The sequence below is a fragment of the Cervus elaphus genome, unplaced genomic scaffold, assembly GCF_910594005.1.
Source record: "Cervus elaphus unplaced genomic scaffold, mCerEla1.1, whole genome shotgun sequence".
Taxonomy (NCBI): domain Eukaryota; kingdom Metazoa; phylum Chordata; class Mammalia; order Artiodactyla; family Cervidae; genus Cervus; species Cervus elaphus.
The window spans coordinates 26077-52152 of NW_025316713.1; positions in this window are offsets into that span (position 1 = coordinate 26077).

Sequence of the window (26076 nt, forward strand, 5' to 3'; positions counted from 1 at the left end):
GGTGTGAAAAATGCGGGGAGCACAAAAAAAAAAAAGAAATACCAGGAGCATGAAAAGGTGTGAAAAATGCGACGAGCATGAAGAGGTGTGAAAAATGCGAGGAGTATGAAAAGGTGTGAAAAATTTGAGGAGCAAAAAAAAAAAAAAAAAAAAAAGACCAGGAGCATGAAAAGGTGTGAAAAATGCGAGGAGCATGAAGAGGTGTGAAAAATGCGAGGAGCATGAAAAGGTGTGAAAAATTTGAGGAGCAAAAAAAAAAAAAAAAAAAAAAGACCAGGAACATGAAAAGGTGTGAAAAATGCGAGGAGCAAAAAAAAAAAAAAAAAAAAGAAAGACCAGGAGCATGAAAAGGTGTGAAAAATGCGACGAGCATGAAAAGTTGTGAAAAATGCGAGGAGCATGAAACGGTGTGAAAAATGCGAGGAGGATGAAAAGGTGTGAAAAATTTGAGGAGCAAAAAAAAAAAAAAAAAAGACCAGGAGCATGAAAAGGTGTGAAAAATGCGAGGAGCAAAAAAAAAAAAAAAGACCAGGAGCATGAAAAGGTGTGAAAAATGCGAGGAGCAAAAAAAAAAAAAAAAAGAAAAGGTGCATGAAAAGGGGTGAAAAAAGCGATGAGCATGAAAAGTTGTGAAAAATGCGAGGAGCATGAAGAGGTGTGAAAAATGCGAGGAGGATGAAAAGGTGTGAAAAATTTGAGGAGCAAAAAAAAAAAAAAAACCAGGAGCATGAAAAGGTGTGAAAAATGCAAGGAGCAAAAAAAAAAAAAAAAGAAAGAAAGAAAGACCAGGAGCATGAAAAGGTGTGAAAAATGTGAGGAGCATGAAGAGGTGTGAAAAATGCGAGGAGCATGAAAAGGTGTGAAAAATTCGAGGAGCAAAAAAAAAAAAAAAAAGACCAGGAGCATGAAAAGGTGTGAAAAATGCGAGGAACAAAAAAAAAAAAAAAAGAAAGAAAGACCAGGAGCATGAAAAGGTGTGAAAAATGCGAGGAGAAAAAAAAAAAAAAGAAAGACCAGGAGCATGAAAAGGTGTGAAAAATGCGAGGAGCAAAAAAAAAAAAAGAAAGACCATTAGCATGAAAAGGTGTGAAAAATGCGAGGAGCAAAAAAAAAAAAAAAAAAAAAAAACCAGGAACATGAAAATGTTTGAAAATGCGAGGAGCAAATAAAAAAAAAGAAAGACCAGGAGCATGAAAAGGTGTGAAAAATGCAAGGAGCATGAAAAGGTGTGAAAAATGCGAGGAGCATGAAAAGTTGTGAAAAATGTGAGGAGCATGAAGAGGTGTGAAAAATGCGAGGAGCATGAAAAGGTGTGAAAAATTCGAGGAGCAAAAAAAAAAAAAAAAAAGACCAGGAGCATGAAAAGGTGTGAAAAATGCGAGGAGCATGAAAAGTTGTGAAAAATGCAAGGAGCATGAAAAGGTGTGAAAAATGCGAGGAGCAAAAAAAAAAAAAGAAAGACCAGGAGCATGAAAAGGTGTGAAAAATGCGATGAGCATGAAAAGTTGTGAAAAATGCAAGGAGCATGAAGAGGTGTGAAAAATGCGAGGAGGATAAAAAGGTGTGAAAAATTTGAGGAGCAAAAAAAAAAAAAAACCAGGAGCATGAAAAGGTGTGAAAAATGCGAGGAGCAAAAAAAAAAAAAAAAAGAAAGAAAGAAAGACCAGGAGCATGAAAAGGTGTGAAAAATTCGAGGAGCAAAAAAAAAAAAAAAAAAGACCAGGAGCATGAAAAGGTGTGAAAAATGCGAGGAGCAAAAAAAAAAAAAAAGACCAGGAGCATTAAAACGTGTGAAAAATGCGAGGAGCAAAAAAAAAAAAAAAAAGAAAGAAAGAAAGACCAGGAGCATGAAAAGGTGTGAAAAATGCTAGGAGCATGAAAAGGTGTGAAAAATGCGAGGAAAAAAAAAAAAAAAAAAGACCAGGAACATGAAAAGGTGTGAAAAATGCGAGGAGCAAAAAAAAAAAAAAGATAGACCAGGAGCATGAAAAGGTGTGAAAAATGCGAGGAGCAAAAAAAAAAAAAAAAAAAAAGAAAGACCAGGAGCATGAAAAGGTGTGAAAAATGCGACGAGCATGAAAAGTTGTGAAAAATGCGAGGAGCATGAAACGGTGTGAAAAATGCGAGGAGGATGAAAAGGTGTGAAAAATTTGAGGAGCAAAAAAAAAAAAAAAAAAGACCAGGAGCATGAAAAGGTGTGAAAAATTTGAGGAGCAAAAAAAAAAAAAAAGACCAGGAACATGAAAAGGTGTGAAAAATGCGAGGAGCAAAAAAAAAAAAAAAAGAAAGAAAGAAAGACCAGGAGCATGAAAAGGTGTGAAAAATGCGAGGAGCAAAAAAAAAAAAAAAAAAAAAAAAAAAAAGACCAGGAGCATGAAAAGGTGTGAAAAATGCGGGGAGCACAAAAAAAAAAAAGAAATACCAGGAGCATGAAAAGGTGTGAAAAATGCGACGAGCATGAAGAGGTGTGAAAAATGCGAGGAGTATGAAAAGGTGTGAAAAATTTGAGGAGCAAAAAAAAAAAAAAAAAAAAAAAGACCAGGAGCATGAAAAGGTGTGAAAAATGCGAGGAGCATGAAGAGGTGTGAAAAATGCGAGGAGCATGAAAAGGTGTGAAAAATTTGAGGAGCAAAAAAAAAAAAAAAAAAAAAAGACCAGGAACATGAAAAGGTGTGAAAAATGCGAGGAGCAAAAAAAAAAAAAAAAAAAAGAAAGACCAGGAGCATGAAAAGGTGTGAAAAATGCGACGAGCATGAAAAGTTGTGAAAAATGCGAGGAGCATGAAACGGTGTGAAAAATGCGAGGAGGATGAAAAGGTGTGAAAAATTTGAGGAGCAAAAAAAAAAAAAAAAAAGACCAGGAGCATGAAAAGGTGTGAAAAATGCGAGGAGCAAAAAAAAAAAAAAAGACCAGGAACATGAAAAGGTGTGAAAAATGCGAGGAGCAAAAAAAAAAAAAAAAGAAAAGGTGCATGAAAAGGGGTGAAAAAAGCGATGAGCATGAAAAGTTGTGAAAAATGCGAGGAGCATGAAGAGGTGTGAAAAATGCGAGGAGGATGAAAAGGTGTGAAAAATTTGAGGAGCAAAAAAAAAAAAAAAAACCAGGAGCATGAAAAGGGGTGAAAAATGGGAGGAACAAAAAAAAAAAAAAAAGAAAGAAAGACCAGGAGCATGAAAAGGTGTGAAAAATGCGAGAAGAAAAAAAAAAAAAAAGAAAGACCAGGAGCATGAAAAGGTGTGAAAAATGCGAGGAGCAAAAAAAAAAAAAGAAAGACCATTAGCATGAAAAGGTGTGAAAAATGCGAGGAGCAAAAAAAAAAAAAAAAAAAAAAACCAGGAACATGAAAATGTTTGAAAATGCGAGGAGCAAAAAAAAAAAAAAGAAAGACCAGGAGCATGAAAAGGTGTGAAAAATGCAAGGAGCATGAAAAGGTGTGAAAAATGCGAGGAGCATGAAAAGTTGTGAAAAATGTGAGGAGCATGAAGAGGTGTGAAAAATGCGAGGAGCATGAAAAGGTGTGAAAAATTCGAGGAGCAAAAAAAAAAAAAAAAAGACCAGGAGCATGAAAAGGTGTGAAAAATGCGAGGAGCATGAAAAGTTGTGAAAAATGCAAGGAGCATGAAAAGGTGTGAAAAATGCGAGGAGCAAAAAAAAAAAAAGAAAGACCAGGAGCATGAAAAGGTGTGAAAAATGCGATGAGCATGAAAAGTTGTGAAAAATGCAAGGAGCATGAAGAGGTGTGAAAAATGCGAGGAGGATGAAAAGGTGTGAAAAATTTGAGGAGCAAAAAAAAAAAAAAACCAGGAGCATGAAAAGGTGTGAAAAATGCGAGGAGCAAAAAAAAAAAAAAAAAGAAAGTAAGAAAGACCAGGAGCATGAAAAGGTGTGAAAAATTCGAGGAGCAAAAAAAAAAAAAAAAAGACCAGGAGCATGAAAAGGTGTGAAAAATGCGAGGAGCAAAAAAAAAAAAAAAGACCAGGAGCATTAAAACGTGTGAAAAATGCGAGGAGCAAAAAAAAAAAAAAAAAGAAAGAAAGAAAGACCAGGAGCATGAAAAGGTGTGAAAAATGCGAGGAGCATGAAAAGGTGTGAAAAATGCGAGGAAAAAAAAAAAAAAAAAAGACCAGGAACATGAAAAGGTGTGAAAAATGCGAGGAGCAAAAAAAAAAAAAAGATAGACCAGGAGCATGAAAAGGTGTGAAAAATGCGAGGAGCAAAAAAAAAAAAAAAAAAAAAAAAAAAGACCAGGAACATGAAAAGGTGTGAAAAATGCGAGGAGCAAAAAAAAAAAAAAAACCAGGAGCATGAAAAGGTGTGAAAAATGCGCGGAGCAAAAAAAAAAAAAAAAGAAAGACCAGGAGCATGAAGAGGTGTGAAAAATGCGAGGAGCATGAAGAGGTGTGAAAAATGCGAGGAGCATGAAAAGGTGTGAAAAATTCGAGGAGCAAAAAAAAAAAAAAAAAAAGACCAGGAGCATGAAAAGGTGTGAAAAATTCGAGGAGCAAAAAAAAAAAAAGACCAGGAGCATGAAAAGGTGTGAAAAATGCGAGGAGAAAAAAAAAAAAAAAAGACCAGGAATATGAAAAGGTGTGAAAAACGCGAGGAGAAAAAAAAAAAAAAAAGAAAGAAAGAAAGACCAGGAGCATGAAAAGGTGTGAAAAATGCGAGGAGCAAAAAAAAAATAAAAAAGAAAGACCAGGAGCATGAAAAGGTGTGAAAAATGCGAGGAGCATGAAGAGGTGTGAAAAATGCGAGGAGCATGAAAAGGTGTGAAAAATTCGAGGAGCAAAAAAAAAAAAAAAAAAAAGACCAGGAGCATGAAAAGGTGTGAAAAATGCGAGGAGAAAAAAAAAAAAAAAAAAAAAGACCTGGAATATGAAAAGGTGTGAAAAATGCGAGGAGCAAAAAAAAAAAAAAAAGAAAGAAAGAAAGACCAGGAGCATGAAAAGGTGTGAAAAATGCGAGGAGCATGAAGAGGTGTGAAAAATGCGAGGAGCATGAAAAGGTGTGAAAAATTTGAGGAGCAAAAAAAAAAAAAAACCAGGAGCATGGAAAGGTGTGAAAAATGCGAGGAGCAAAAAAAAAAAAAAAAAGAAAGAAAGAAAGACCAGGAGCAAAAAAAGGGGAGAAAAATGCGAGGAGCAAAAAAAAAAAAAAAAAAAAAAAAAAAAGACCAGGAGCATGAAAAGGTGTGAAAAATGCGGGGAGCACAAAAAAAAAAAAGAAACACCAGGAGCATGAAAAGGTGTGAAAAATGCGACGAGCATGAAGAGGTGTGAAAAATGCGAGGAGCATGAAAAGGTGTGAAAAATTTGAGGAGCAAAAAAAAAAAAAAAAAAAAAAGACCAGGAGCATGAAAAGGTGTGAAAAATGCGAGGAGCATGAAGAGGTGTGAAAAATGCGAGGAGCATGAAGAGGTGTGAAAAATGCGAGGAGCATGAAAAGGTGTGAAAAATTTGAGGAGCAAAAAAAAAAAAAAAAAAAAGACCAGGAACATGAAAAGGTGGGAAAAATGCGAGGAGCAAAAAAAAAAAAAAAAAAAAAGAAAGACCAGGAGCATGAAAAGGTGTGAAAAATGCGACGAGCATGAAAAGTTGTGAAAAATGCGAGGAGCATGAAACGGTGTGAAAAATGCGAGGAGGATGAAAAGGTGTGAAAAATTTGAGGAGCAAAAAAAAAAAAAAAAAAGACCAGGAGCATGAAAAGGTGTGAAAAATTTGAGGAGCAAAAAAAAAAAAAAAGACCAGGAACATGAAAAGGTGTGAAAAATGCGAGGAGCAAAAAAAAAAAAAAAAGAAAGAAAGAAAGACCAGGAGCATGAAAAGGTGTGAAAAATGCGAGGAGCAAAAAAAAAAAAAAAAGAAAAGGTGCAAGAAAAGGTGTGAAAAATGCGATGAGCATGAAAAGTTGTGAAAAATGCGAGGAGCATGAAGAGGTGTGAAAAATGCGAGGAGGATGAAAAGGTGTGAAAAATTTGAGGAGCAAAAAAAAAAAAAAAAACCAGGAGCAAGAAAAGGTGTGAAAAATGCGAGGAACAAAAAAAAAAAAAAAAAAAAGAAAGACCAGGAGCATGAAAAGGTGTGAAAAATGCGACGAGCATGAAAAGTTGTGAAAAATGCGAGGAGCATGAAACGGTGTGAAAAATGCGAGGAGGATGAAAAGGTGTGAAAAATTTGAGGAGCAAAAAAAAAAAAAAAAAAAGACCAGGAGCATGAAAAGGTGTGAAAAATGCGAGGAGCAAAAAAAAAAAAAAAGACCAGGAACAAGAAAAGGTGTGAAAAAAGCGAGGAGCAAAAAAAAAAAAAAAAAGAAAAGGAGCAAGAAAAGGTGTGAAAAATGCGATGAGCATGAAAAGTTGTGAAAAATGCGAGGAGCATGAAGAGGTGTGAAAAATGCGAGGAGGATGAAAAGGTGTGAAAAATTTGAGGAGCAAAAAAAAAAAAAAAAAACCAGGAGCATGAAAAGGTGTGAAAAATGCGAGGAACAAAAAAAAAAAAAAAAGAAAGAAAGACCAGGAGCATGAAAAGGTGTGAAAAATGCGAGGAGAAAAAAAAAAAAAAAAGAAAGACCAGGAGCATGAAAAGGTGTGAAAAATGCGAGGAGCAAAAAAAAAAAAAGAAAGACCATTAGCATGAAAAGGTGTGAAAAATGCGAGGAGCAAAAAAAAAAAAAAAAAAAAAAAACCAGGAACATGAAAATGTTTGAAAATGCGAGGAGCAAAAAAAAAAAAAGAAAGACCAGGAGCATGAAAAGGTGTGAAAAATGCAAGGAGCATGAAAAGGTGTGAAAAATGCGAGGAGCATGAAAAGTTGTGAAAAATGTGAGGAGCATGAAGAGGTGTGAAAAATGCGAGGAGCATGAAAAGGTGTGAAAAATTCGAGGAGCAAAAAAAAAAAAAAAAAGACCAGGAGCATGAAAAGGTGTGAAAAATGCGAGGAGCATGAAAAGTTGTGAAAAATGCAAGGAGCATGAAAAGGTGTGAAAAATGCGAGGAGCAAAAAAAAAAAAAGAAAGACCAGGAGCATGAAAAGGTGTGAAAAATGCGATGAGCATGAAAAGTTGTGAAAAATGCAAGGAGCATGAAGAGGTGTGAAAAATGCGAGGAGGATGAAAAGGTGTGAAAAATTTGAGGAGCAAAAAAAAAAAAAAAACCAGGAGCATGAAAAGGTGTGAAAAATGCGAGGAGCAAAAAAAAAAAAAAAAAGAAAGTAAGAAAGACCAGGAGCATGAAAAGGTGTGAAAAATTCGAGGAGCAAAAAAAAAAAAAAAAAAGACCAGGAGCATGAAAAGGTGTGAAAAATGCGAGGAGCAAAAAAAAAAAAAAAGACCAGGAGCATTAAAACGTGTGAAAAATGCGAGGAGCAAAAAAAAAAAAAAAAAAGAAAGAAAGAAAGACCAGGAGCATGAAAAGGTGTGAAAAATGCGAGGAGCATGAAAAGGTGTGAAAAATGCGAGGAAAAAAAAAAAAAAAAAAGACCAGGAACATGAAAAGGTGTGAAAAATGCGAGGAGCAAAAAAAAAAAAAAGATAGACCAGGAGCATGAAAAGGTGTGAAAAATGCGAGGAGCAAAAAAAAAAAAAAAAAAAAAAAAAAAGACCAGGAACATGAAAAGGTGTGAAAAATGCGAGGAGCAAAAAAAAAAAAAAACCAGGAGCATGAAAAGGTGTGAAAAATGCGCGGAGCAAAAAAAAAAAAAAAAGAAAGACCAGGAGCATGAAGAGGTGTGAAAAATGCGAGGAGCATGAAGAGGTGTGAAAAATGCGAGGAGCATGAAAAGGTGTAATTCGAGGAGCAAAAAAAAAAAAAAAAAAAGACCAGGAGCATGAAAAGGTGTGAAAAATGCGAGGAGCAAAAAAAAAAAAAGACCAGGAGCATGAAAAGGTGTGAAAAATGCGAGGAGAAAAAAAAAAAAAAAAGACCAGGAATATGAAAAGGTGTGAAAAACGCGAGGAGAAAAAAAAAAAAAAAAGAAAGAAAGAAAGACCAGGAGCATGAAAAGGTGTGAAAAATGCGAGGAGCAAAAAAAAAATAAAAAAGAAAGACCAGGAGCATGAAAAGGTGTGAAAAATGCGAGGAGCATGAAGAGGTGTGAAAAATGCGAGGAGCATGAAAAGGTGTGAAAAATTCGAGGAGCAAAAAAAAAAAAAAAAAAAGACCAGGAGCATGAAAAGGTGTGAAAAATGCGAGGAGAAAAAAAAAAAAAAAAAAAAAAGACCTGGAATATGAAAAGGTGTGAAAAATGCGAGGAGCAAAAAAAAAAAAAAAAAGAAAGAAAGAAAGACCAGGAGCATGAAAAGGTGTGAAAAATGCGAGGAGCATGAAGAGGTGTGAAAAATGCGAGGAGCATGAAAAGGTGTGAAAAATTTGAGGAGCAAAAAAAAAAAAAAACCAGGAGCATGGAAAGGTGTGAAAAATGCGAGGAGCAAAAAAAAAAAAAAAAGAAAGAAAGAAAGACCAGGAGCATGAAAAGGTGTGAAAAATGCGAGGAGCAAAAAAAAAAAAAAAAAAAAAAAAAAAAGACCAGGAGCATGAAAAGGTGTGAAAAATGCGGGGAGCACAAAAAAAAAAAAGAAATACCAGGAGCATGAAAAGGTGTGAAAAATGCGACGAGCATGAAGAGGTGTGAAAAATGCGAGGAGCATGAAAAGGTGTGAAAAATTTGAGGAGCAAAAAAAAAAAAAAAAAAAAAAAGACCAGGAGCATGAAAAGGTGTGAAAAATGCGAGGAGCATGAAGAGGTGTGAAAAATGCGAGGAGCATGAAGAGGTGTGAAAAATGCGAGGAGCATGAAAAGGTGTGAAAAATTTGAGGAGCAAAAAAAAAAAAAAAAAAAAGACCAGGAACATGAAAAGGTGTGAAAAATGCGAGGAGCAAAAAAAAAAAAAAAAAAAAGAAAGACCAGGAGCATGAAAAGGTGTGAAAAATGCGACGAGCATGAAAAGTTGTGAAAAATGCGAGGAGCATGAAACGGTGTGAAAAATGCGAGGAGGATGAAAAGGTGTGAAAAATTTGAGGAGCAAAAAAAAAAAAAAAAAAAGACCAGGAGCATGAAAAGGTGTGAAAAATTTGAGGAGCAAAAAAAAAAAAAAAGACCAGGAACATGAAAAGGTGTGAAAAATGCGAGGAGCAAAAAAAAAAAAAAAAGAAAGAAAGAAAGACCAGGAGCATGAAAAGGTGTGAAAAATGCGAGGAGCAAAAAAAAAAAAAAAAAAAAAAAAAAAAGACCAGGAGCATGAAAAGGTGTGAAAAATGCGGGGAGCACAAAAAAAAAAAAGAAATACCAGGAGCATGAAAAGGTGTGAAAAATGCGACGAGCATGAAGAGGTGTGAAAAATGCGAGGAGTATGAAAAGGTGTGAAAAATTTGAGGAGCAAAAAAAAAAAAAAAAAAAAAAGACCAGGAGCATGAAAAGGTGTGAAAAATGCGAGGAGCATGAAGAGGTGTGAAAAATGCGAGGAGCATGAAAAGGTGTGAAAAATTTGAGGAGCAAAAAAAAAAAAAAAAAAAAAAGACCAGGAACATGAAAAGGTGTGAAAAATGCGAGGAGCAAAAAAAAAAAAAAAAAAAAGAAAGACCAGGAGCATGAAAAGGTGTGAAAAATGCGACGAGCATGAAAAGTTGTGAAAAATGCGAGGAGCATGAAACGGTGTGAAAAATGCGAGGAGGATGAAAAGGTGTGAAAAATTTGAGGAGCAAAAAAAAAAAAAAAAAAGACCAGGAGCATGAAAAGGTGTGAAAAATGCGAGGAGCAAAAAAAAAAAAAAAGACCAGGAACATGAAAAGGTGTGAAAAATGCGAGGAGCAAAAAAAAAAAAAAAAGAAAAGGGGCATGAAAAGGTGTGAAAAATGCGATGAGCATGAAAAGTTGTGAAAAATGCGAGGAGCATGAAGAGGTGTGAAAAATGCGAGGAGGATGAAAAGGTGTGAAAAATTTGAGGAGCAAAAAAAAAAAAAAAACCAGGAGCATGAAAAGGTGTGAAAAATGCAAGGAGCAAAAAAAAAAAAAAAAGAAAGAAAGAAAGACCAGGAGCATGAAAAGGTGTGAAAAATGTGAGGAGCATGAAGAGGTGTGAAAAATGCGAGGAGCATGAAAAGGTGTGAAAAATTCGAGGAGCAAAAAAAAAAAAAAAAAGACCAGGAGCATGAAAAGGTGTGAAAAATGCGAGGAACAAAAAAAAAAAAAAAAGAAAGAAAGACCAGGAGCATGAAAAGGTGTGAAAAATGCGAGGAGAAAAAAAAAAAAAAGAAAGACCAGGAGCATGAAAAGGTGTGAAAAATGCGAGGAGCAAAAAAAAAAAAAGAAAGACCATTAGCATGAAAAGGTGTGAAAAATGCGAGGAGCAAAAAAAAAAAAAAAAAAAAAAAACCAGGAACATGAAAATGTTTGAAAATGCGAGGAGCAAATAAAAAAAAAGAAAGACCAGGAGCATGAAAAGGTGTGAAAAATGCAAGGAGCATGAAAAGGTGTGAAAAATGCGAGGAGCATGAAAAGTTGTGAAAAATGTGAGGAGCATGAAGAGGTGTGAAAAATGCGAGGAGCATGAAAAGGTGTGAAAAATTCGAGGAGCAAAAAAAAAAAAAAAAAAGACCAGGAGCATGAAAAGGTGTGAAAAATGCGAGGAGCATGAAAAGTTGTGAAAAATGCAAGGAGCATGAAAAGGTGTGAAAAATGCGAGGAGCAAAAAAAAAAAAAGAAAGACCAGGAGCATGAAAAGGTGTGAAAAATGCGATGAGCATGAAAAGTTGTGAAAAATGCAAGGAGCATGAAGAGGTGTGAAAAATGCGAGGAGGATGAAAAGGTGTGAAAAATTTGAGGAGCAAAAAAAAAAAAAAACCAGGAGCATGAAAAGGTGTGAAAAATGCGAGGAGCAAAAAAAAAAAAAAAAAGAAAGAAAGAAAGACCAGGAGCATGAAAAGGTGTGAAAAATTCGAGGAGCAAAAAAAAAAAAAAAAAGACCAGGAGCATGAAAAGGTGTGAAAAATGCGAGGAGCAAAAAAAAAAAAAAAAGACCAGGAGCATTAAAACGTGTGAAAAATGCGAGGAGCAAAAAAAAAAAAAAAAAGAAAGAAAGAAAGACCAGGAGCATGAAAAGGTGTGAAAAATGCTAGGAGCATGAAAAGGTGTGAAAAATGCGAGGAAAAAAAAAAAAAAAAAAGACCAGGAACATGAAAAGGTGTGAAAAATGCGAGGAGCAAAAAAAAAAAAAAGATAGACCAGGAGCATGAAAAGGTGTGAAAAATGCGAGGAGCAAAAAAAAAAAAAAAAAAAAAAAAAAAAGACCAGGAACATAAAAAGGTGTAAAAAATGCGAGAAGAAAAAAAAAAAAAAGAAAGACCAGGAGCATGAAAAGGTGGGAAAAAAGCGAGGAAAAAAAAAAAAAAAAAAAGACCAGGAACATGAAAAGGTGTGAAAAATGCGAGGAGCAAAAAAAAAAAAAAGATAGACCAGGAGCATGAAAAGGTGTGAAAAATGCGATGAGCATGAAAAGTTGTGAAAAATGCAAGGAGCATGAAGAGGTGTGAAAAATGCGAGGAGGATGAAAAGGTGTGAAAAATTCGAGGAGCAAAAAAAAAAAAAAAAAGACCAGGAGCATGAAAAGGTGTGAAAAATGCGAGGAGCATGAAAAGTTGTGAAAAATGCAAGGAGCATGAAAAGGTGTGAAAAATGCGAGGAGCAAAAAAAAAAAAAGAAAGACCAGGAGCATGAAAAGGTGTGAAAAATGCGATGAGCATGAAAAGTTGTGAAAAATGCAAGGAGCATGAAGAGGTGTGAAAAATGCGAGGAGGATGAAAAGGTGTGAAAAATTTGAGGAGCAAAAAAAAAAAAAAACCAGGAGCATGAAAAGGTGTGAAAAATGTGAGGAGCATGAAGAGGTGTGAAAAATGTGAGGAGCATGAAAAGGTGTGAAAAATTCGAGGAGCAAAAAAAAAAAAAAAAAGACCAGGAGCAAGAAAAGGGGGGAAAAAAGCGAGGAAAAAAAAAAAAAAAAAAAAGAAAGAAAGACCAGGAGCATGAAAAGGTGTGAAAAATGCGAGGAGAAAAAAAAAAAAAAGAAAGACCAGGAGCATGAAAAGGTGTGAAAAATGCGAGGAGCAAAAAAAAAAAAAGAAAGACCATTAGCATGAAAAGGTGTGAAAAATGCGAGGAGCAAAAAAAAAAAAAAAAAAAAAAACCAGGAACATGAAAATGTTTGAAAATGCGAGGAGCAAAAAAAAAAAAAGAAAGACCAGGAGCATGAAAAGGTGTGAAAAATGCAAGGAGCATGAAAAGGTGTGAAAAATGCGAGGAGCATGAAAAGTTGTGAAAAATGTGAGGAGCATGAAGAGGTGTGAAAAATGCGAGGAGCATGAAAAGGTGTGAAAAATTCGAGGAGCAAAAAAAAAAAAAAAAAGACCAGGAGCATGAAAAGGTGTGAAAAATGCGAGGAGCATGAAAAGTTGTGAAAAATGCAAGGAGCATGAAAAGGTGTGAAAAATGCGAGGAGCAAAAAAAAAAAAAGAAAGACCAGGAGCATGAAAAGGTGTGAAAAATGCGATGAGCATGAAAAGTTGTGAAAAATGCAAGGAGCATGAAGAGGTGTGAAAAATGCGAGGAGGATGAAAAGGTGTGAAAAATTTGAGGAGCAAAAAAAAAAAAAAACCAGGAGCATGAAAAGGTGTGAAAAATGCGAGGAGCAAAAAAAAAAAAAAAAAGAAAGAAAGAAAGACCAGGAGCATGAAAAGGTATGAAAAATTCGAGGAGCAAAAAAAAAAAAAAAAAGACCAGGAGCATGAAAAGGTGTGAAAAATGCGAGGAGCAAAAAAAAAAAAAAAGACCAGGAGCATTAAAACGTGTGAAAAATGCGAGGAGCAAAAAAAAAAAAAAAAAGAAAGAAAGAAAGACCAGGAGCATGAAAAGGTGTGAAAAATGCGAGGAGCATGAAAAGGTGTGAAAAATGCGAGGAAAAAAAAAAAAAAAAAAAGACCAGGAACATGAAAAGGTGTGAAAAATGCGAGGAGCAAAAAAAAAAAAAAGATAGACCAGGAGCATGAAAAGGTGTGAAAAATGCGAGGAGCAAAAAAAAAAAAAAAAAAAAAAAAAAGACCAGGAACATGAAAAGGTGTGAAAAATGCGAGGAGCAAAAAAAAAAAAAAACCAGGAGCATGAAAAGGTGTGAAAAATGCGCGGAGCAAAAAAAAAAAAAAAGAAAGACCAGGAGCATGAAAAGGTGTGAAAAATGCGAGGAGCATGAAGAGGTGTGAAAAATGCGAGGAGCATGAAAAGGTGTGAAAAATTCGAGGAGCAAAAAAAAAAAAAAAAAAAAGACCAGGAGCATGAAAAGGTGTGAAAAATGCGAGGAGCAAAAAAAAAAAAAGACCAGGAGCATGAAAAGGTGTGAAAAATGCGAGGAGAAAAAAAAAAAAAAAAAAAAAAGACAAGAAAAAAAAAAAGGTGTGAAAAACGCGAGGAGAAAAAAAAAAAAAAAAAGAAAGAAAGAAAGACCAGGAGCATGAAAAGGTGTGAAAAATGCGAGGAGCAAAAAAAAAAAAAAAAAAAAAAAAACCAGGAGCATGAAAAGGGGTGAAAAATGCGAGGAGCAAAAAAAAAAAAAAAAGAAGAAAGACCAGGAACATGAAAAGGTGTGAAAAATGCGAGGAGCAAAAAAAATAAAAAAAAGAAAGAAAGAAAGACCAGGAGCATGAAAAGGTGTGAAAAATGCGAGGAGCAAAAAAAAAAAAAAAAAAAAAAAGACCAGGAGCATGAAAAGGTGTGAAAAATGCGAGGAGAAAAAAAAAAAAAGACCAGGAGCATGAAAAGGTGTGAAAAATGCGAGGAAAAAAAAAAAAAAAACCAGGAACATGAAAAGGTGTGAAAAATGCGAGGAGCAAAAAAAAAAAAAGAAAGACCAGGAGCATAAAAAGGTGTGAAAAATGCGGGGATCAAAAAAAAAAAAAAGAAAGACCAGGAGCATGAAAAGGTGTGAAAAATGCGACGAGCATGAAAAGTTGTGAAAAATGCGAGGAGCATGAAGAGGTGTGAAAAATGCGAGGAGCATGAAAAGGTGTGAAAAATGCGAGGAGCATGAAAAGGTGTGAAAAATGCGAGGAGCAAAAAAAAAAAAAAAAAAAAGACCAGGAACATGAAAAGGTGTGAAAAATGCGAGGAGCAAAAAAAATAAAAAAAAGAAAGAAAGAAAGACCAGGAGCATGAAAAGGTGTGAAAAATGCGAGGAGTAAAAAAAAAAAAAAGAAAGACCAGGAGCATGAAATGGTGTGAAAAATGCGAGGAGCAAAAAAAAAAAAGAAAGACCAGGAGTATGAAAAGGTGTGAAAAATGCGAGGAGCAAAAAAAAAAAAAAAAAGACCAGGAACATGAAAAGGTGTGAAAAATGCGAGGAGCAAAAAATAAAAAAGAAAGATCAGGAGAATGAAAAGGTGTGAAAAATGCAAGGAGCATGAAAAGGTGTGAAAAATGCGAGGAGCATGAAAAGTTGTGAAAAATGCAAGGAGCATGAAAAGGTGTGAAAAATGCGAGGACAAAAAAAAAAAAAGAAAGACCAGGAGCATGAAAAGGTGTGAAAAATGCGATGAGCATGAAAAGTTGTGAAAAATGCGAGGAGCATGAAAAGGTGTGAAAAATGCGAGGCGGATGAAAAGGTGTGAAAAATTTGAGGAGCAAAAAAAAAAAAAAACCAGGAGCATGAAAAGGTGTGAAAAATGCGAGGAGCAAAAAAAAAAAAAAAGAAAGAAAGAAAGACCAGGAGCATGAAAAGGTGTGAAAAATTCGAGGAGCAAAAAAAAAAAAAAAAAGACCAGGAGCATGAAAAGGTGTGAAAAATGCGAGGAGCAAAAAAAAAAAAAGAAAGAACAGGAGCATGAACAGGTGTGAAAAATGCGACGAGCATGAAAAGGTGTGAAAAATGCGAGGAGCATGAAGAGGTGTGAAAAATGCGAGGAGCATGAAAAGGTGTGAAAAATGTGAGGAGCATGAAGAGGTGTGAAAAATGCGAGGAGCATGAAAAGGTGTGAAAAATTCGAGGAGCAAAAAAAAAAAAAGAAAGACCAGGAGCATGAAAAGGTGTGAAAAATGCAAGGAGCATGAAAAGGTGTGAAAAATGCGAGGAGCATGAAAAGTTGTGAAAAATGTGAGGAGCATGAAGAGGTGTGAAAAATGCGAGGAGCATGAAAAGGTGTGAAAAATTCGAGGAGCAAAAAAAAAAAAAAAAAGACCTGGAGCATGAAAAGGTGTGAAAAAAGCGAGGAGCAAAAAAAAAAAAAAAAAAAAAAGAAAGACCAGGAGCATGAAAAGGTGTGAAAAATGCGAGGAGAAAAAAAAAAAAAAGAAAGACCAGGAGCATGAAAAGGTGTGAAAAATGCGAGGAGCAAAAAAAAAAAAAAGAAAGACCATTAGCATGAAAAGGTGTGAAAAATGCGAGGAGCAAAAAAAAAAAAAAAAAAAAAAAACAGGAACATGAAAATGTTTGAAAATGCGAGGAGCAAAAAAAAAAAAAGAAAGACCAGGAGCATGAAAAGGTGTGAAAAATGCGACGAGCATGAAAAGTTGTGAAAAATGCGAGGAGCATGAAACGGTGTGAAAAATTTGAGGAGCAAAAAAAAAAAAAAAACCAGGAGCATGAAAAGGTGTGAAAAATGCGAGGAGCAAAAAAAAAAAAAGACGAGGAGCAAGAAAAGGTGAGAAAAATGCGAGGAGAAAAAAAAAAAAAAAAAAAAGAGCAGAAAAAAAAGGTGGGAAAAAAGAAAAGAGAAAAAAAAAAAAAAAAAGAAAGAAAGAAAGACCAGGAGCATGAAAAGGTGTGAAAAATGCGAGGAGCAAAAAAAAAAAAAAAAAAGAAAGACCAGGAGCATGAAAAGGTGTGAAAAATGCAAGGAGCATGAAAAGGTGTGAAAAATGCGAGGAGCAAAAAAAAAAAAAAAAAAAAAAAAACCAGGAACAAGAAAAGGAAAAAAAAATGCGAGGAGAAAAAAAAAAAAAAAGAAAGACCAGGAGCATGAAAAGGTGTGAAAAATGCAAGGAGCATGAAAAGGTGTGAAAAATGCGAGGAGCATGAAAAGTTGTGAAAAATGTGAGGAGCATGAAGAGGTGTGAAAAATGCGAGGAGCATGAAAAGGTGTGAAAAATTCGAGGAGCAAAAAAAAAAAAAAAAAGACCAGGAGCATGAAAAGGTGTGAAAAATGCGAGGAGCAAAAAAAAAAAAAAAGAAAGAAAGAAAGACCAGGAGCATGAAAAGGTGTGAAAAATGCGAGGAGAAAAAAAAAAAAAGAAAGACCAGGAGCATGAAAAGGTGTGAAAAATGCGAGGAGCAAAAAAAAAAAAAAAGAAAGACCATTAGCATGAAAAGGTGTGAAAAATGCGAGGAGCAAAAAAAAAAAAAAAAAAAAAACCAGGAACATGAAAATGTTTGAAAATGCGAGGAGCAAAAAAAAAAAAAGAAAGACCAGGAGCATGAAGAGGTGTGAAAAATGCGAGGAGCATGAAAAGTTATGAAAAATGTGAGGAGCATGAAGAGGTGTGAAAAATGCGAGGAGCATGAAAAGGTGTGAAAAATTCGAGGAGCAAAAAAAAAAAAAAATGACCAGGAGCATGAAAATGTGTGAAAAATGCGAGGAGCAAAAAAAAAAAAAGAAAGACCAGGAGCATGAAAAGGTGTGAAAAATGCAAGGAGCATGAAAAGGTGTGAAAAATGCGAGGAGCATGAAAAGCTATGAAAAATGTGAAGAGCATGAAGAGGTGTGAAAAATGCGAGGAGCATGAAAAGGTGTGAAAAATGCGAGGAGCAAAAAAAAAAAAAAAAAAGACTAGGAGCATGAAAAGGTGTGAAAAATGCGAGGAGCAAAAAAAAAAAAAAAAGAAAGAAAGAAAGACCAGGAGCATGAAAAGGTGTGAAAAATGCGAGGAGAAAAAAAAAAAAAAAAAAAAGAAAGACCAGGAGCATGAAAAGGTGTGAAAAATGCGAGGAGCAAAAAAAAAAAAAGAAAGACCATTAGCATGAAAAGGTGTGAAAAATGCGAGGAGCAAAAAAAAAAAAAAAAAAAAAAACCAGGAACATGAAAATGTTTGAAAATGCGAGGAGCAAAAAAAAAAAAAAGAAAGACCAGGAGCATGAAAAGGTGTGAAAAATGCGAGGAGCATGAAAATGTGTGAAAAATGCGAGGAGCATGAAACGGTGTGAAAAATGCGAGGAGCAAAAAAAAAAAAAAGATAGACCAGGAGCATGAAAAGGTGTGAAAAATGCGAGGAGAAAAAAAAAAAAAAAGAAAGACCAGGAGCATGAAAAGGTGTGAAAAATGCGAGGAGCAAAAAAAAAAAAAAAGAAAGACCATTAGCATGAAAAGGTGTGAAAAATGCGAGGAGCAAAAAAAAAAAAAAAAAAAAAAACCAGGAACATGAAAATGTTTGAAAATGCGAGGAGCAAAAAAAAAAAAAGAAAGACCAGGAGCATGAAAAGGTGTGAAAAATGCGACGAGCATGAAAAGTTGTGAAAAATGCGAGGAGCATGAAACGGTGTGAAAAATTTGAGGAGCAAAAAAAAAAAAAAAACCAGGAGCATGAAAAGGTGTGAAAAATGCGCGGAGCAAAAAAAAAAAAAAAAGAAAGACCAGGAGCATGAAAAGGTGTGAAAAATGCGAGGAGCATGAAGAGGTGTGAAATATGCGAGGAGCATGAAAAGGTGTGAAAAATTCGAGGAGCAAAAAAAAAAAAAAAAAAAGACCAGGAGCATGAAAAGGTGTGAAAAATTCGAGGAGCAAAAAAAAAAAAAGACCAGGAGCATGAAAAGGTGTGAAAAATGCGAGGAGAAAAAAAAAAAAAGACCAGGAATATGAAAAGGTGTGAAAAACGCGAGGAGAAAAAAAAAAAAAAAAGAAAGAAAGAAAGACCAGGAGCATGAAAAGGTGTGAAAAATGCGAGGAGCAAAAAAAAAAAAAAAAAAAGAAAGACCAGGAGCATGAAAAGGTGTGAAAAATGCGAGGAGCAAAAAAAAAAAAAAAAGAAGAAAGACCAGGAACATGAAAAGGTGTGAAAAATGCGAGGAGCAAAAAAAATAAAAAAAAAGAAAGAAAGAAAGACCAGGAGCATGAAAAGGTGTGAAAAATGCGAGGAGCAAAAAAAAAAAAAAAAAAAAAAGACCAGGAGCATGAAAAGGTGTGAAAAATGCGAGGAGAAAAAAAAAAAAAGACCAGGAGCATGAAAAGGTGTGAAAAATGCGAGGAAAAAAAAAAAAAAGACCAGGAACATGAAAAGGTGTGAAAAATGAGAGGAGCAAAAAAAAAAAAAGAAAGACCAGGAGCATAAAAAGGTGTGAAAAATGCGGGGAGCAAAAAAAAAAAAAAAGAAAGACCAGGAGCATGAAAAGGTGTGAAAAATGCGACGAGCATGAAAAGTTGTGAAAAATGCGAGGAGCATGAAGAGGTGTGAAAAATGCGAGGAGCAAGAAAAGGTGTGAAAAATGCGAGGAGCAAAAAAAAAAAAAAAAAAAAAAGACCAGGAACATGAAAAGGTGTGAAAAATGCGAGGAGCAAAAAAAATAAAAAAAAGAAAGAAAGAAAGACCAGGAGCATGAAAAGGTGTGAAAAATGCGAGGAGTAAAAAAAAAAAAAAGAAAGACCAGGAGCATGAAAAGGTGTGAAAAATGCGAGGAGCAAAAAAAAAAAAGAAAGACCAGGAGTATGAAAAGGTGTGAAAAATGCGAGGAGCAAAAAAAAAAAAAAAAAGACCAGGAACATGAAAAGGTGTGAAAAATGCGAGGAGCAAAAAATAAAAAAGAAAGATCAGGAGCATGAAAAGGTGTGAAAAATGCAAGGAGCATGAAAAGGTGTGAAAAATGCGAGGAGCATGAAAAGTTGTGAAAAATGCAAGGAGCATGAAAAGGTGTGAAAAATGCGAGGACAAAAAAAAAAAAAGAAAGACCAGGAGCATGAAAAGGTGTGAAAAATGCGATGAGCATGAAAAGTTGTGAAAAATGCGAGGAGCATGAAAAGGTGTGAAAAATGCGAGGCGGATGAAAAGGTGTGAAAAATTTGAGGAGCAAAAAAAAAAAAAAACCAGGAGCATGAAAAGGTGTGAAAAATGCGAGGAGCAAAAAAAAAAAAAAAGAAAGAAAGAAAGACCAGGAGCATGAAAAGGTGTGAAAAATTCGAGGAGCAAAAAAAAAAAAAAAAAGACCAGGAGCATGAAAAGGTGTGAAAAATGCGAGGAGCAAAAAAAAAAAAAGAAAGAACAGGAGCATGAACAGGTGTGAAAAATGCGACGAGCATGAAAAGGTGTGAAAAATGCGAGGAGCATGAAGAGGTGTGAAAAATGCGAGGAGCATGAAAAGGTGTGAAAAATGTGAGGAGCATGAAGAGGTGTGAAAAATGCGAGGAGCATGAAAAGGTGTGAAAAATTCGAGGAGCAAAAAAAAAAAAAGAAAGACCAGGAGCATGAAAAGGTGTGAAAAATGCAAGGAGCAGGAAAAGGTGTGAAAAATGCGAGGAGCATGAAAAGTTGTGAAAAATGTGAGGAGCATGAAGAGGTGTGAAAAATGCGAGGAGCATGAAAAGGTGTGAAAAATTCGAGGAGCAAAAAAAAAAAAAAAAAGACCAGGAGCATGAAAAGGTGTGAAAAATGCGAGGAGCAAAAAAAAAAAAAAAAAAGAAAGAAAGACCAGGAGCATGAAAAGGTGTGAAAAATGCGAGGAGAAAAAAAAAAAAAAGAAAGACCAGGAGCATGAAAAGGTGTGAAAAATGCGAGGAGCAAAAAAAAAAAAAAGAAAGACCATTAGCATGAAAAGGTGGGAAAAATGCGAGGAGCAAAAAAAAAAAAAAAAAAAAAAACCAGGAACATGAAAATGTTTGAAAATGCGAGGAGCAAAAAAAAAAAAAGAAAGACCAGGAGCATGAAAAGGTGTGAAAAATGCGACGAGCATGAAAAGTTGTGAAAAATGCGAGGAGCATGAAACGGTGTGAAAAATTTGAGGAGCAAAAAAAAAAAAAAACCAGGAGCATGAAAAGGTGTGAAAAATGCGAGGAGCAAAAAAAAAAAAAGACCAGGAGCATGAAAAGGTGTGAAAAATGCGAGGAGAAAAAAAAAAAAAAAAAAAAGACCAGGAAAAAGAAAAGGTGTGAAAAACGCGAAGAGAAAAAAAAAAAAAAAAAAGAAAGAAAGAAAGACCAGGAGCATGAAAAGGTGTGAAAAATGCGAGGAGCAAAAAAAAAAAAAAAAAAAGAAAGACCAGGAGCATGAAAAGGTGTGAAAAATGCAAGGAGCATGAAAAGGTGTGAAAAATGCGAGGAGCAAAAAAAAAAAAAAAAAAAAAAAACCAGGAACATGAAAATGTTTGAAAATGCGAGGAGCAAAAAAAAAAAAAGAAAGACCAGGAGCATGAAAAGGTGTGAAAAATGCAAGGAGCATGAAAAGGTGTGAAAAATGCGAGGAGCATGAAAAGTTGTGAAAAATGTGAGGAGCATGAAGAGGTGTGAAAAATGCGAGGAGCATGAAAAGGTGTGAAAAATGCGAGGAGAAAAAAAAAAAAAGAAAGACCAGGAGCATGAAAAGGTGTGAAAAATGCGAGGAGCAAAAAAAAAAAAAAAAGAAAGACCATTAGCATGAAAAGGTGTGAAAAATGCGAGGAGCAAAAAAAAAAAAAAAAAAAAAAACCAGGAACATGAAAATGTTTGAAAATGCGAGGAGCAAAAAAAAAAAAAGAAAGACCAGGAGCATGAAGAGGTGTGAAAAATGCGAGGAGCATGAAAAGTTATGAAAAATGTGAGGAGCATGAAGAGGTGTGAAAAATGCGAGGAGCATGAAAAGGTGTGAAAAATTCGAGGAGCAAAAAAAAAAAAAATGACCAGGAGCATGAAAATGTGTGAAAAATGCGAGGAGCAAAAAAAAAAAAAGAAAGACCAGGAGCATGAAAAGGTGTGAAAAATGCAAGGAGCATGAAAAGGTGTGAAAAATGCGAGGAGCATGAAAAGCTATGAAAAATGTGAGGAGCATGAAGAGGTGTGAAAAATGCGAGGAGCATGAAAAGGTGTGAAAAATTCGAGGAGCAAAAAAAAAAAAAAAAAAAGACTAGGAGCATGAAAAGGTGTGAAAAATGCGAGGAGCAAAAAAAAAAAAAAAAGAAAGAAAGAAAGACCAGGAGCATGAAAAGGTGTGAAAAATGCGAGGAGAAAAAAAAAAAAAAAAAAAGAAAGACCAGGAGCATGAAAAGGTGGGAAAAATGCGAGGAGCAAAAAAAAAAAAAGAAAGACCATTAGCATGAAAAGGTGTGAAAAATGCGAGGAGCAAAAAAAAAAAAAAAAAAAAAAACCAGGAACATGAAAATGTTTGAAAATGCGAGGAGCAAAAAAAAAAAAAAGAAAGACCAGGAGCATGAAAAGGTGTGAAAAATGCGAGGAGCATGAAAATGTGTGAAAAATGCGAGGAGCATGAAACGGTGTGAAAAATGCGAGGAGCAAAAAAAAAAAAAAGATAGACCAGGAGCATGAAAAGGTGTGAAAAATGCGAGGAGAAAAAAAAAAAAAAAGAAAGACCAGGAGCATGAAAAGGTGTGAAAAATGCGAGGAGCAAAAAAAAAAAAAAAGAAAGACCATTAGCATGAAAAGGTGTGAAAAATGCGAGGAGCAAAAAAAAAAAAAAAAAAAAAAAACCAGGAACATGAAAATGTTTGAAAATGCGAGGAGCAAAAAAAAAAAAAGAAAGACCAGGAGCATGAAAAGGTGTGAAAAATGCGACGAGCATGAAAAGTTGTGAAAAATGCGAGGAGCATGAAACGGTGTGAAAAATTTGAGGAGCAAAAAAAAAAAAAAACCAGGAGCATGAAAAGGTGTGAAAAATGCGCGGAGCAAAAAAAAAAAAAAAGAAAGACCAGGAGCATGAAAAGGTGTGAAAAATGCGAGGAGCATGAAGAGGTGTGAAATATGCGAGGAGCATGAAAAGGTGTGAAAAATTCGAGGAGCAAAAAAAAAAAAAAAAAAAGACCAGGAGCATGAAAAGGTGTGAAAAATTCGAGGAGCAAAAAAAAAAAAAGACCAGGAGCATGAAAAGGTGTGAAAAATGCGAGGAGAAAAAAAAAAAAAAAAAAAAAAGACCAGGAAAAAGAAAAGGTGTGAAAAACGCGAGGAGAAAAAAAAAAAAAAAAGAAAGAAAGAAAGACCAGGAGCATGAAAAGGTGTGAAAAATGCGAGGAGCAAAAAAAAAAAAAAAAAAGAAAGACCAGGAGCATGAAAAGGTGTGAAAAATGCGAGGAGCAAAAAAAAAAAAAAAAGAAGAAAGACCAGGAACATGAAAAGGTGTGAAAAATGCGAGGAGCAAAAAAAATAAAAAAAAGAAAGAAAGAAAGACCAGGAGCATGAAAAGGTGTGAAAAATGCGAGGAGCAAAAAAAAAAAAAAAAAAAAAAGACCAGGAGCATGAAAAGGGGTGAAAAATGCGAGGAGAAAAAAAAAAAAAGACCAGGAGCATGAAAAGGTGTGAAAAATGCGAGGAAAAAAAAAAAAAAAGACCAGGAACATGAAAAGGTGTGAAAAAAGAGAGGAGCAAAAAAAAAAAAAGAAAGACCAGGAGCATAAAAAGGTGTGAAAAATGCGGGGAGCAAAAAAAAAAAAAAGAAAGACCAGGAGCATGAAAAGGTGTGAAAAATGCGACGAGCATGAAAAGTTGTGAAAAATGCGAGGAGCATGAAGAGGTGTGAAAAATGCGAGGAGCATGAAAAGGTGTGAAAAATGCGAGGAGCAAAAAAAAAAAAAAAAAAAAAGACCAGGAACATGAAAAGGTGTGAAAAATGCGAGGAGCAAAAAAAATAAAAAAAAGAAAGAAAGAAAGACCAGGAGCATGAAAAGGTGTGAAAAATGCGAGGAGTAAAAAAAAAAAAAAGAAAGACCAGGAGCATGAAAAGGTGTGAAAAATGCGAGGAGCAAAAAAAAAAAAGAAAGACCAGGAGAATGAAAAGGTGTGAAAAATGCGAGGAGCAAAAAAAAAAAAAAAAAAGACCAGGAACATGAAAAGGTGTGAAAAATGCGAGGAGCAAAAAATAAAAAAGAAAGATCAGGAGCATGAAAAGGTGTGAAAAATGCAAGGAGCATGAAAAGGTGTGAAAAATGCGAGGAGCATGAAAAGTTGTGAAAAATGCAAGGAGCATGAAAAGGTGTGAAAAATGCGAGGACAAAAAAAAAAAAAGAAAGACCAGGAGCATGAAAAGGTGTGAAAAATGCGATGAGCATGAAAAGTTGTGAAAAATGCGAGGAGCATGAAAAGGTGTGAAAAATGCGAGGCGGATGAAAAGGTGTGAAAAATTTGAGGAGCAAAAAAAAAAAAAAACCAGGAGCATGAAAAGGTGTGAAAAATGCGAGGAGCAAAAAAAAAAAAAAAGAAAGAAAGAAAGACCAGGAGCATGAAAAGGTGTGAAAAATGCGAGGAGCAAAAAAAAAAAAAGACCAGGAGCATGAAAAGGTGTGAAAAATGCGAGGAGAAAAAAAAAAAAAAAAAAAAGAAAAGGAAGATAAAAAGGTGAGAAAAAAGGGAAGAGAAAAAAAAAAAAAAAAAGAAAGACCAGGAGCATGAAAAGGTGTGAAAAATGCGAGGAGCAAAAAAAAAAAAAAAAAAGAAAGACCAGGAGCATGAAAAGGTGTGAAAAATGCAAGGAGCATGAAAAGGTGTGAAAAATGCGAGGAGCAAAAAAAAAAAAAAAAAAAAAAAACCAGGAACATGAAAATGTTTGAAAATGCGAGGAGCAAAAAAAAAAAAAGAAAGACCAGGAGCATGAAAAGGTGTGAAAAATGCAAGGAGCATGAAAAGGTGTGAAAAATGCGAGGAGCATGAAAAGTTGTGAAAAATGTGAGGAGCATGAAGAGGTGTGAAAAATGCGAGGAGCATGAAAAGGTGTGAAAAATTCGAGGAGCAAAAAAAAAAAAAAAAAGACCAGGAGCATGAAAAGGTGTGAAAAATGCGAGGAGCAAAAAAAAAAAAAAAAGAAAAAAAGAAAGACCAGGAGCATGAAAAGGGGTGAAAAATGCGAGGAGAAAAAAAAAAAAAGAAAGACCAGGAGCATGAAAAGGTGTGAAAAATGCGAGGAGCAAAAAAAAAAAAAAAGAAAGACCATTAGCATGAAAAGGTGTGAAAAATGCGAGGAGCAAAAAAAAAAAAAATGACCAGGAGCATGAAAATGTGTGAAAAATGCGAGGAGCAAAAAAAAAAAAAGAAAGACCAGGAGCATGAAAAGGTGTGAAAAATGCAAGGAGCATGAAAAGGTGTGAAAAATGCGAGGAGCATGAAAAGCTATGAAAAATGTGAGGAGCATGAAGAGGTGTGAAAAATGCGAGGAGCATGAAAAGGTGTGAAAAATTCGAGGAGCAAAAAAAAAAAAAAAAAAGACTAGGAGCATGAAAAGGTGTGAAAAATGCGAGGAGCAAAAAAAAAAAAAAAAGAAAGAAAGAAAGACCAGGAGCATGAAAAGGTGTGAAAAATGCGAGGAGAAAAAAAAAAAAAAAAAAAGAAAGACCAGGAGCATGAAAAGGTGTGAAAAATGCGAGGAGCAAAAAAAAAAAAAGAAAGACCATTAGCATGAAAAGGTGTGAAAAATGCGAGGAGCAAAAAAAAAAAAAAAAAAAAAAACCAGGAACATGAAAATGTTTGAAAATGCGAGGAGCAAAAAAAAAAAAAAGAAAGACCAGGAGCATGAAAAGGTGTGAAAAATGCGACGAGCATGAAAAGGTGTGAAAAATGCGAGGAGCATGAAACGGTGTGAAAAATGCGAGGAGCAAAAAAAAAAAAAAGATAGACCAGGAGCATGAAAAGGTGTGAAAAATGCGAGGAGAAAAAAAAAAAAAAAGAAAGACCAGGAGCATGAAAAGGTGTGAAAAATGCGAGGAGCAAAAAAAAAAAAAAAGAAAGACCATTAGCATGAAAAGGTGTGAAAAATGCGAGGAGCAAAAAAAAAAAAAAAAAAGAAAGACCAGGAGCATGAAAAGGTGTGAAAAATGCGAGGAGCAAAAAAAAAAAAAGAAAGACCATTAGCATGAAAAGGTGTGAAAAATGCGAGGAGCAAAAAAAAAAAAAAAAAAAAAAAACCAGGAATATGAAAATGTTTGAAAATGCGAGGAGCAAAAAAAAAAAAAGAAAGACCAGGAGCATGAAAAGGTGTGAAAAATGCAAGGAGCATGAAAAGGTGTGAAAAATGCGAGGAGCATGAAAAGTTGTGCAAAATGTGAGGAGCATGAAGAGGTGTGAAAAATGCGAGGAGCATGAAAAGGTGTGAAAAATTCGAGGAGCAAAAAAAAAAAAAAAAAGACCAGGAGCATGAAAAGGTGTGAAAAATGCGAGGAGCAAAAAAAAAAAAAAAAGAAAGAAAGAAAGACCAGGAGCATGAAAAGGTGTGAAAAATGCGAGGAGAAAAAAAAAAAAAAGAAAGACCAGGAGCATGAAAAGGTGTGAAAAATGCGAGGAGCAAAAAAAAAAAAAAAGAAAGACCATTAGCATGAAAAGGTGTGAAAAATGCGAGGAGCAAAAAAAAAAAAAGAAAGACCATTAGCATGAAAAGGTGTGAAAAATGCGAGGAGCAAAAAAAAAAAAAAAAAAAAAAAACCAGGAACATGAAAATGTTTGAAAATGCGAGGAGCAAAAAAAAAAAAAGAAAGACCAGGAGCATGAAAAGGTGTGAAAAATGCGAGGAGCATGAAAAGGTGTGAAAAATGCGAGGAGCATGAAACGGTGTGAAAAATGCGAGGAGCAAAAAAAAAAAAAAGATAGACCAGGAGCATGAAAAGGTGTGAAAAATGCGAGGAGAAAAAAAAAAAAAAAGAAAGACCAGGAGCATGAAAAGGTGTGAAAAATGCGAGGAGCAAAAAAAAAAAAAAAGAAAGACCATTAGCATGAAAAGGTGTGAAAAATGCGAGGAGCAAAAAAAAAAAAAAAAAAGAAAGACCAGGAGCATGAAAAGGTGTGAAAAATGCGAGGAGCAAAAAAAAAAAAAGAAAGACCATTAGCATGAAAAGGTGTGAAAAATGCGAGGAGCAAAAAAAAAAAAAAAAAAAAAAACCAGGAATATGAAAATGTTTGAAAATGCGAGGAGCAAAAAAAAAAAAAGAAAGACCAGGAGCA